The sequence below is a fragment of the Cebus imitator genome, unplaced genomic scaffold (assembly GCF_001604975.1).
Source record: "Cebus imitator isolate Cc_AM_T3 unplaced genomic scaffold, Cebus_imitator-1.0 Scaffold125, whole genome shotgun sequence".
NCBI classification, from domain to species: Eukaryota; Metazoa; Chordata; class Mammalia; order Primates; family Cebidae; genus Cebus; species Cebus imitator.
This window is the reverse complement of record NW_016107440.1, coordinates 4088792-4099051: the sequence shown is the minus strand read 5'-3', so window position 1 is coordinate 4099051 and position 10260 is coordinate 4088792. Positions and strand designations below refer to the sequence as shown.

The window sequence follows — 10260 nt, the reverse complement described above, 5'->3', positions numbered from 1 at the left end:
GGAAACTGCAGGCAGTAGGTCTCAGAAGCAGGGAGGCAGAGATTGGGTTCCTGCGCCCCAGTTTTCTCCAGTAAAGCCAACAAAATGGCATCAGCTGGGAGTGTTCTGGAGTTTGCATCTGTCTTGGCAGTCCCATCAAGAGTTCCAGAAACTCTTGATGTTTAAGGCATAGCAATCAGCTGCCACCAGGTGATGACACAGCAGAGCCAGGGCTGAGACAGACCTGTGGGGCTGGGGACATGAGACGGGGCTGATGGCTGCACAGGCCTGGCCCCTTCATTGACTTGGTCATAACCAGCCTTGCATTTCAGGAGCTGGGAGTTCTGGACCCCCACTTACGTGTTATGTGGCTCACTAGGTGACTTTCTGTGGATAATGATGACTTGGATAGCTAAAATCCCTTGTGGATGAGCATGGTGGCTCACATCTGTAATCCCAGCACTTTGGGAGGATGAGGTGGGTGAATCATCTCAGATCAGGAGTTTGAGACCAGCCTGGCCAACAGGGAGAAACTGTCTCTCCTAAAAATACAAAAATTAGCCTGGTGTGGTGGCAGGCACCTGTAATTCCAGCTACTTGGGAGGCTGAGGCAGGAGAATCGCTGGAAGCTGGGAGGCGGAGGCTGCAGTGAGCTAAGATTGTGCCACTGTACTCCAGCCTGAGTAACAGAGTGAGACTCCAACTGAAAAATAAAAAATAGACATGCTTTATGGACTACCAATGCTTCTCTATGCGTCATCTCGCTATCTCAAGACTGAGCACCAGGCGGGGAAGGGGTCTTACCTCCACGGTGCAGGTAAGAAAATTGCAGCTTAGAGAAATGACGGAGCCAGGAGCTGCCAGGTGTGCCTGCACTGTGTCATGGCCTTCTCCAGAGGCCATGAAACGCTCTTTCCCCAAAGTCCAGGAGGAGAGACACAACCGAAAGGGAGCACTGAGAGTTGAGGAACTGAGATCAGGAAGCCTCTGCCTGGCACCCTAACATGGCCACTGAACAGTGGCTGGGCTGAGCTCCTGGGGCCTTGTTTCGCATCTTAGAACCAGGGGCTTTACTTGATGATCTGTGGGGTCCCATTGCTGGTGTATTTGGCAGGGCTTGGTGAGCCTCTGTGTGACCCCCAAAGTGCTGGACACAGGCTTAGCCCTGCACCCAGCCCACATCCCAACATTCCCATGCCCCATCCACCCTCTGAAATCCCATCAGCCTCGGGCCCTCCGATCCCCACAGGCTGCCCCTCCTAGACTTCTGCAACCGTCTCCCACCTCGGTGCTGGCTCTGCGGCTGTCCCCTCACCCCCACTTCCCACACCAGCGTTTCTGGGATTAGATCACGTCGCTGCTGCTCAAAGCTCTTTGGTGGCTCTGTGGCCATGGCCAGTGCAGGGACCTTTCAGAGGCGAAAATGACTGGACCCAGCTCCACCCCTCCTCAGCCCCACCTCCGTCCTGGCACTTATTAGGGTCAGATGACTCTCTGTTTACTCCCATCTCCCCCTCAAGACCAGGGTAAGTAAATGTTTTCTGTCAAGGGTTAGGTGGTAAATGCTCCAGGATGCAGGGGCCACCAAGCCTTGGTTGCACCAATTGAGCTATGCCTATATCTACAGAAGCACCCACAGACCAGATGCCAGGGAACAGGCATGGCTGCGTTACAATCCGACAACACACAGTGGGCTTGATCAACCGGGAGGGCTGCCTGGAGGGGGCATGGGAGCCCTGTGGCTCCCAGTCTGAGGCTTTGGATCCGTGGGTGCCTCGGGCTGCCGGTTCCGGCCTGTGACTGGGCTTCTGCCCCAACAGCTCCTTGCCTGGCTCCTCCAGTGGTGACTTCCAGGCAGGGGGAAGGGTAGGGGCTGAACTGTTGGCCCCGGTTCCTGCCTCACTGTGTCTGAAGGGAAGGGCCCAAAGTGGCCCCAGCCCCAGAGTGAGGGAAACTGTCCCCCAGCTCCCAGGACCCCCGGGAGTCCCGCGGTGCCAAGGCTCATCTGATGCAATGCCTGGGCCCAGGGCCCCACCCTGAGAGCCCAGCAGGGTGGCAGCCACAGGGTGGATGGGTGGATACAGCCGCTCCTGGAAGGCTCCAGCCAGCTGTCAGGAAACCTCTGCTTTCCCTCCTCTTCCAGGCTGTGTCTGTCACCCCCGACTCCGTGTCCCCACCTCCTCACCCCCACCAGGTTCTCCAGCCCTGACCAAGCACAGAGAGACACACAGCGTCCCTCGAGTCTGGTCTGGAGTCACTCTGCCATCTTGAGGCGACATCTGGGAACTGCACCCATCGCCATCGGGCCCACCTGAGCGCTGGCTGCCTGAGCACCTCTCCAAAACCCGCCTCAGGAAGCCTGTTCATTCTGCAGAGCCCTGGGAAGCTCTGTTCTGGACCGGCCCAGAGACCACCCCCACCGCCCCGAGACACCCCTTTCACACAGAGCAGTCCTGTCCTGCGCCTCCCCTCCTCCAGGCTCTCAGCTGGGCCTTCCCTGAGAGCTGCAGTAGGAAGGAGCCCTCCTTCGCCCACGCTCCTCCTTCCCTGTTCTCTGCGATCGCCTCCACCTGCCACGATCAGCCACAGCTGTGTGTTTACAGTTCTGTTCCCCTAGAGTGTCGGCTTCTGAGGGCATGACGTGATGTTCCCTGCTCTTCCCTGTGGCTGGAACAGCAACGGCACATAAAAGATTCTCAGCAAATGTTTGATGAGTGAACGAGCAACAGCAAGTCCACGACAATCCACCAAGACTGAGGGTAGGTGGGGAGGGGAGAGGGGGAGAGAAGGGGAGGGGGAGAGAAGGGAAGGAAAGAAACGGAGGGAAAGGGAGTGGGAAGGGAAGGGAAACCAGCTTGGGGCTTTGAGCCTGGGTGGTGCCTGCTGAAGGGGGTGGGCAGGAGGAACAGAGCCCCAGGAGGCCCAGGCGTGGGACAAGGCAGCTGCAGGGTCGGAAAGAGGAAGGCTGAGGGCCCTGGGAATCTTGCACATTCCAGGGTCCAGAAAGGTCAGTTTGGGGTCCACCTCTGGGGAGTGTGGGATGGGGATGAGTCTGGAAGCAGCTCTGCAAAACAGTGCAGGCTTCCAGGCCACCGGAAGCTCAGAGGGGAGAGAAAGGACCTGGGCACTCTGGGAGGTGGGGTCATTGTTGGAGGCCCTTGTTTGGGTGAGGGCTGATGGCCCTGTGTCAGAGCCCACAGCTGGCGCATGCCTGGACCACCGCGCCGGCCCCTGGGCCCCTCGGCCCCTCGTGCTCACTCTGGGAAGAGTGTTAGGAGGGAAGTTGCCTTCTCGGAGGAGGGACAAGGATGGCGGGAATTGTGGAGCTATACATGGGAGAAGTGACTGCAGGAGCTGAGATGTGTGTCTTGAGGACATCACACATGAAGCCAGAGCCTGGATGTCCAGCCTGCACGCCGCCATCTGCTGGGCCACGGCCAGGCTGACGTGGCTCGGCATAGGATTCTGTACTCTTGGTCATAGCGGAGGGCTGGGCCAGGCACGGAGGCTCACACCTGTAATCCCAGCACCTTGAGAGGCTAAGGTGGGAGGATCACTTGAGCCCAGGAGTGCACGGTCAGGCTGGAAACACACGGGGACCCTGCGTCTACAACAAATAATGAGCCAGGTGTGGTTGCATGCTCCTGTGTTCCCAGCTACTCAGGAGGCTGCTGTGGGAGGAGGGAGAGGCTTCAGGGAGCCGTGATGGGGCCACTTCGCTTCTGCCTGGGCAACAGAATAAGACTGTTTTTGTTTTTGTTTTAAAAAAGCAGAGGGCTGCCTGTAAGTGTTGAGTTCTCCGTGTGTGACCAGAAGGGCTTCCTGGAGGGGGCAATGGGAGCACTGTGGCTGCCCTGTGAATCCAAGTCTGAGGCTTTGGAGCATGCAGAGGCTGGGTCAACAGAGTGTACGTTCAGTTTTCTGATGCTGGATGCCCTGTTACTGCAGAGGCATTCAAGGGTGCAACTCGCTGCCGGGATTGATGTGAAGAATGTCAAGGGGACTTGATCCTGTTGCAGGGAGGGACTTGGTGGTGAGACAGGGAATTGGGTAGCGCCGATGGTTCTAAGGGCCTGAGGCCACCCTGGGGTCTTGTTGCTCAGCTTTCCCTGGCGCTGTTTCGTTCCCTGAGTGTTCAGTGCATGGCAGGCTTTGCTCATGGCTTTTTCTGCACTGTCACAGCCTCAGTAGCCTTACTCTGTCCATGCAATGATTCTCACTTTACAGGTCAGGGACCTGGGTCTTCAAGGCTCACGTTCTCAGGGCTCAGCTTTGAGTCATGGCCAGCTTCATTCTGGGCTTGACCTGGTTACCATGGCTCTGCTCAGAGGAGCCTAGTTCCCCCGGCGTAAGTGACACCGAGGCCTGGCTTTGCTCCTTAAACCTCAGATGGGCGCTGCCTTCCTCTCCCCATCTGTGCCCAGCAGCTGCTCACGCAGCATCTGAGTCTCAGGGTAATCTGGGGACAGCACTCTGGCAAGAAGCTCTGCAGGGAAGGGCCCAGCATTCACACTTAAGCAAAGAGCAATAAGCCAGGAACTAAAGATAGAAGATGCCTCTTACTGGGCCGGTTCTGATGTAAAAATGCAGAACTGAGAATTAAACAGGCACTTTGCATTGCAGAGGAACAGTACCCAATTAAGCTATTCTGGGCTAGGACACTGAGAAGCTTTGTGAGTTTTTACTGCTCAAGACAATGAATAATACATCAGTGTCTACAGTCTCAATTCAAATGATGATTCATGAGCCACGCCGAAAGCTTCACTCCAATTCAATCCATATTCTGATGTGATCCTCCTATACCTTAGAAAGCCTGGGCTTGGTAGCCAGGTGGCCTGTATTTCTTGGTGATTAAAGTCTGGGTCTTCTGGGAAATGCTTCTGGACTTGGGGAACAGAGATAACTACTGGTCTGCAAACCACTTGTTACTAGTCCATGAAGAGATAAGCATGGCAATGGAGAGTAAATGCTTAGAAACCTTTAAAGCAACCTAACAAAGTTAACTGGGTTATGTGGGTCGACTGTAATTATAAAGTATGCAGCCTGGGCAACATGGAGACCCCATGTCTACCCAAAATAAAATGAGCAGGCATGATGGTGCACACCTGTGGTCCTAGCTACTTAGAAGGCTGAGACAAGGGGATCACCTGAGCCTGGGAGGCTGAGGCTGGAGTGAGTCACGATTGCACCAGGGTCCTCCAGCCTGAGTGACAGAGTGAGATACTGTCTCAAAAAAAAAATAGTGTGGGCTGCATTTCATTTTATGTGTTCATTTCTATTTCATTTTTCGAATAGTTCAATTTTATGATTTATGAAAGTGTCGGTTTGAAATAAGTTGGAAATTTCAAACAAAGCAAAACCAAAAGCCCTGGTGTTTTTCCTCACAGATGGCTGAGATGTGTGGGTCCAGGCCACCATGTCCTGTTTGTTGAGGCTGGGTTGACAGAGTGCACGGTCAGTTTTCTGACCCTGGGTGCCCCGCTGCTGCAGAGCAACAGGCAGCGGTACAAGCACTTGGAAGGGAAGAGTGTGCTGACAAAGAGTCAGACTCTGTAAAATACTTGAAGAGATGTATTCTGACCTAAATATGAGGACCATGATCCATGACACAGCTCCGGGAGGTCCTGAGAACACGTGCCCAAGGTTGTCAGTATACAACTTGTTTTTATGCATTTTAGGGAGATGTGAGACATCGATCAATACATGTAAGGTAGTTTAATCCAGAAAGATGCGACAACTTGAAGCTGAGGTTGGGGAGGGGTGTTTACAGGTCCTGGGTAGATTGAAAGATTTTCTGATTGGCAGTTGGTTGGAAGACTTAAGACCTGGAATCAATGGAAAAGAGTATCTGGGTTACGATAAGGAGTTGCGGAGACCGAGGTTTTTATTACGCAGATGAAACCTCCAGGTAGCAGACTTCAGAGAGAATAGATTGTAAATGTTTATCAGACTTAAAAAGGTGCCAGACTCTTTGTTTTCTCCTGGATCAGGGAAAATATCTGGAAAGGGAAGAGGATTTTCTACAGAATGTTTTCCCCACAAGACACAGCTTTGCTGGGCCATTTCAAAATATGTCAAAGAAATTTATTTTGGGGTAAAATGCATTGATTTCTTTCAGGGCCTGCAATCTATCGTGTGATGTGTCTTACTGCTAGAAAGACTCTGGTTGGCCGATCTTAATGTCTCTGTTTTAATGTTAAAGCTCGTTAGTGGTGCCTGAATTCCAAAAGGAGGAGGAAGAGGGCATAATGAGGCATGCCTCCTCCCCTCTCCCATCATGGCCTGAACTAGTGTTTCAGGTTAACTTTGGAAGGCCCTTTGTTGAGAGAAGGGGTCCAGTCAGCTGGTTGGGAGGCTTAGAATTTTATTTTTGGTTTACCAGCACACGCATGATTCATACAAGGCTCTCTGTGCCAGGCACTGTGCTGGGCTCTGGCTGTGTGACCCTTTGGCTCATGACCACAGCTGACCTTCCTGGAGCCACAGTACCCTTCTGGAGTTTGCAGACCAGTGACTGAGTCAGGACACCCAAGTTCCAACCCTGACCTTGCCACAAAGTAGCTGGGTGACTGGACAAATCGCTGACCTCTGTGGGCTTCTGGTTCCTCACTTGTAAAATGAAAGGCCTGGGCCAGATCACTCCTATGGGTATTTCCACTTCTTTCATTCTATGACTCCATCCCTGGATCTGGTAACTACTGAGATGCCACCTTTACAACAACAAGATCAAGGCCAGATTTCTAGACAAGCTCTCATAGCATGTTGGAGACAGTTTCTTAATTCATAGCACAAAAGAGTCACAGATGTCCAACACTCATATATTTTTACAACCCTATTAAGGTTTAAATTAATACAGTGAACTGAGTGTGTCTGAAACGTGTAGTGTAGTGAGAGGTTCGACCTATGCATTCACCCGTGAAGCCATCATCTCAGCAAAAATACAGAACCTTCCCATCAGTTTCCCAAAATTCCCTTGCGTTCCTTCATGATCTGTTCCCCCTTCCACTGTCTCTACTGACCACCCAGAGAAACCACAGCCATAGGTGGGATCAGGGAGGATGGAAAACCTTGTTGCTCCTGTGGGGAGAAATGGAAATTAAGTTGGTATGGTTGGAGGCATTCCTGGTTGAAGGCAGGAGGCTGAACGAATCCTCTGAATACATAGAGGACATAAAAGGAACAAGAGATTGAGGGCTAAGAATGAAAGGATGAATATCTCGAACTAGAGAAAGGAAGAAGAGGAGACAGAGAAGCCTAAAAAGGAGCCTGAATTATATTTGGCTTTTGTGATGCTGGCCAGAAAAATGGGTATGCAGGCAGACTTGGAAAAAATAAAACACAGCTGACCCTTGGACAATGTGGGAGTGAGGAGCCTACATAGCCATGGGCCCCTGCTGAAGGAGACCTCAGGTGTTTCATGGATGTGAGTTGATTCACTATATTGACTGCTGCCTTCTCTGTTCCCAGTGAAGAACCTCACCTCCTGTACCATTGTTCTTCCAGGGGTACACAGAAAGACTTTGCATCCTATAACAGGCAGAGGTACACCTCAACATTCTTTGCAAATGTAAAATCAAGGATTTCTACTGTGTAAGGACTCTTAGAGTTCTCCAGAGATTCTTTTTCCTAGGAAGACATAAAGTTTGATCAAGTGTGAATAATTATCTCCCTCAGAGAGTGAATGCAAACTGAGCAGGGCCCAAACCCAGGTATCAAACCTGCAGGCCAGCACCCTTGCCTTGGACAAGGTCCAGAAGCAATGTGGCACGTGCTTATGTCCACTGCCTGTAGAATCAGACAGTCCGGGTATGGGTATGAACACTAGCTCTGCCATAAGACAAATGCCAGTTCTGGAGAACCCTGCAAAACACCTGACCAGGGCTCCTCAAAACCGGCAAAGTCATCAAAACAAGGAGAGACTGAGAAACTGTCACAGCAAAGTCACCAAAATGAGAGGCTGAGAAACTGTCACAGCCAAGAGGGGCCTTAGGACACATGACAACTAGATGCAATGTTTCCGAGATGGGGTCCCAGAACAGAAAAAAGGACACTGGGTAAAAACCAAGGAAATATGAAGAAACAATGGACTAATAATAATGTATCCATCTACATTCATAATAATGTATCCATATGTATTATCTTTTGCTTATTAATTGTAACAAACATACCCTAGTAATGGAAGATGTTGATACCAGGGAAACTGCAAGGATATAGGAGGTGTGGCATATGAAAACTTTGTATCATCTACTCCATTTTTCTGTAAATCTAAAACTACTCTAAAAAAATAAAGTCTATGAATCTAAAAAAGAAATCTGGCCAGGTACAGTGACTCGTGCCTGTAATCCCAGCATTTTGGGCGGCCAAGGCAGAAGGATCACTTGTGTCAACTCAGGCTGAGTTCAAGTTCAACCTGGGCAACATATAGAGACTCTGTCTTTACAGAAATTAAAAAAAAAAATTAACCGGGCATGGTGGCGCAGGCCTGTAGTCCCAGCAATCCAGGAGCCTGAAGCAGGAGGATCACTTGAGCCCAGGAGGTTGAGGCTGCAGTGAGCCGTGATTGTGCCACTGCACTAGGTCTGGGCCACAGAGTGAAGGCCTTGTCTCAAAAAAGACAAAGAAATCTGTGCTTCAGGCATGCCTGGCTCTAGGTGCTATAAAAACGTCATCAGGATGTGAAGTCTTCTTGCTTCAACTTCACTCTCAGGGCAGTCACCTCCGCATGGGGCCCCCAGAAGCTCCAGGCTTACATTCTCCAAGGGTCAGTCCTAGCAGACAAAGAGCTGCTCATCTCAAAAAGCCTGTGCACGTCCTGGGTGAAGTTCCGGGACTTGCCAAGATTACCAAGCCTGGTTCTGAGGGCCATCCTGAAAGACATCCTGAGGCCCTGGGTTGAGGGCCTCTCACTGGCCAAGCCTGGTCCCATGCAACCTCTGGAGTCAGAGGTGGGGTCTACCTGTCCATAAGAAATGGATCTTGAGAAAGGTGAGATCAGAAACTGGCAATGAGGAAGAGGATTCCTCCAAATAAACTGGAACCACTGGGTGCAGAGCAGACAAAACAGCCCATGGACACCTGAGCCTTGACTTCATGTCCCCTGCTGCAGGAGGTCATCTTTAAGGAAACGTTTAGGCTACTTTCAGATTGCCCATCACAAAACTATTTTAACGACTCACGCTTTATTCTTTTTGTTTTGTTTTGTGACGGAGTCTTGCTCAGGCTGGAGTGCAGTGGCGTGATCTTGGCTCACTGCAACCTCTGCCTCCTGGGTTCAAGGGATTCTCCTGCCTCAGCCTCCCAAGTAGCGGGGATTACAGGTGCGCACCACCATGCCCAGCTAATTTTTTTGTATTTTTAGTAGAGATGGGGTTTCACCATGTTAGCCAGGATGGTCTCGATCTCCTGACCTCGTGATCCACCCGTCTCGGCCTCCCAAAGTGCTGGGATTACAGGCATGAGCCACCACGCCTGGCCTTACCCCTTATTCTTAAATACAAAACATTAACGTCAGCAATTGTCCATTAAGCCAGAGGTTTTCAAACTTTCCCAGTTCATGAACCCTTAGTGTCTTAGCCCTTTTTTTCTCATGGTGCTTCTAGGCCAAAAGAAATACCTAAAAATTGCATTTATTAAGTTGTTAAAGTTTAAACATCTTAGTAGTAGCGGTCAGCTCCACCTCCAGCAGACATTGTCGTTTCCCTTGATGTCCAACAGATGTCTCTGTGTGCCTGTCTTGTCCCCATGCATCCGCACTGGGGCACCACAGTGTAGTTTAGACGCTGTAGCTCTACGTGTGAAAGCTCTGTTGGGACACACTTGATAATCCTGTAGCCTGGCTAATCTCAATGACTGGATAATGTTTAAACTGACAATTTCCATATCATGACAAAGCATTGCATTCACTGGTGAAACGGCCAGGTGCAGTGGCTCACGCCTGTAATTCTAGCACTTTGGGAGGCCATGGTGGGAGGATTACTTGAGTCCTGGAGTTTGAGACCAGCCTAGGCAACATAGTGAGACCCCCATCTCTATAAAAATTTTTTAAAAAATGAGCCAGGTGTGGTGATGTGCACCTATAGTCCCAGCTATTAGAGGCTGAGTTGGGAGGACGGCCTGAGATCTAGGTGGCAATGAGCTGTCATCATGCCAATGTACTCCAGCCTGGGAGAGAGTGAGACCACGTCTCAAAAAAGAAAACTAAAGTAGCAACATTGTTTCCATCTCATTATTTAAGAAGCCCCTTCACAGTACAGAAGCTCTTCCCCACTTTTAGTCAGGGTT

The 10260-nt window shown here is 50.9% G+C and overlaps 1 long non-coding RNA gene across 1 annotated transcript in view; it reads left to right on the top strand.

Moving 5' to 3' along the window:
- The first annotated feature begins 2878 nt into the window (after positions 1–2878).
- Positions 2879–10260, top strand: part of LOC119472956 — a 55738-nt gene continuing 48356 nt past the window's right edge. Inside the window, exons 1-3 of the long non-coding RNA XR_005202122.1 lie at positions 2879–3014; positions 6460–6464; positions 8961–8964. This is a non-coding gene — a long non-coding RNA (uncharacterized LOC119472956). The remainder of the gene's footprint in view (positions 3015–6459; positions 6465–8960; positions 8965–10260) is intronic.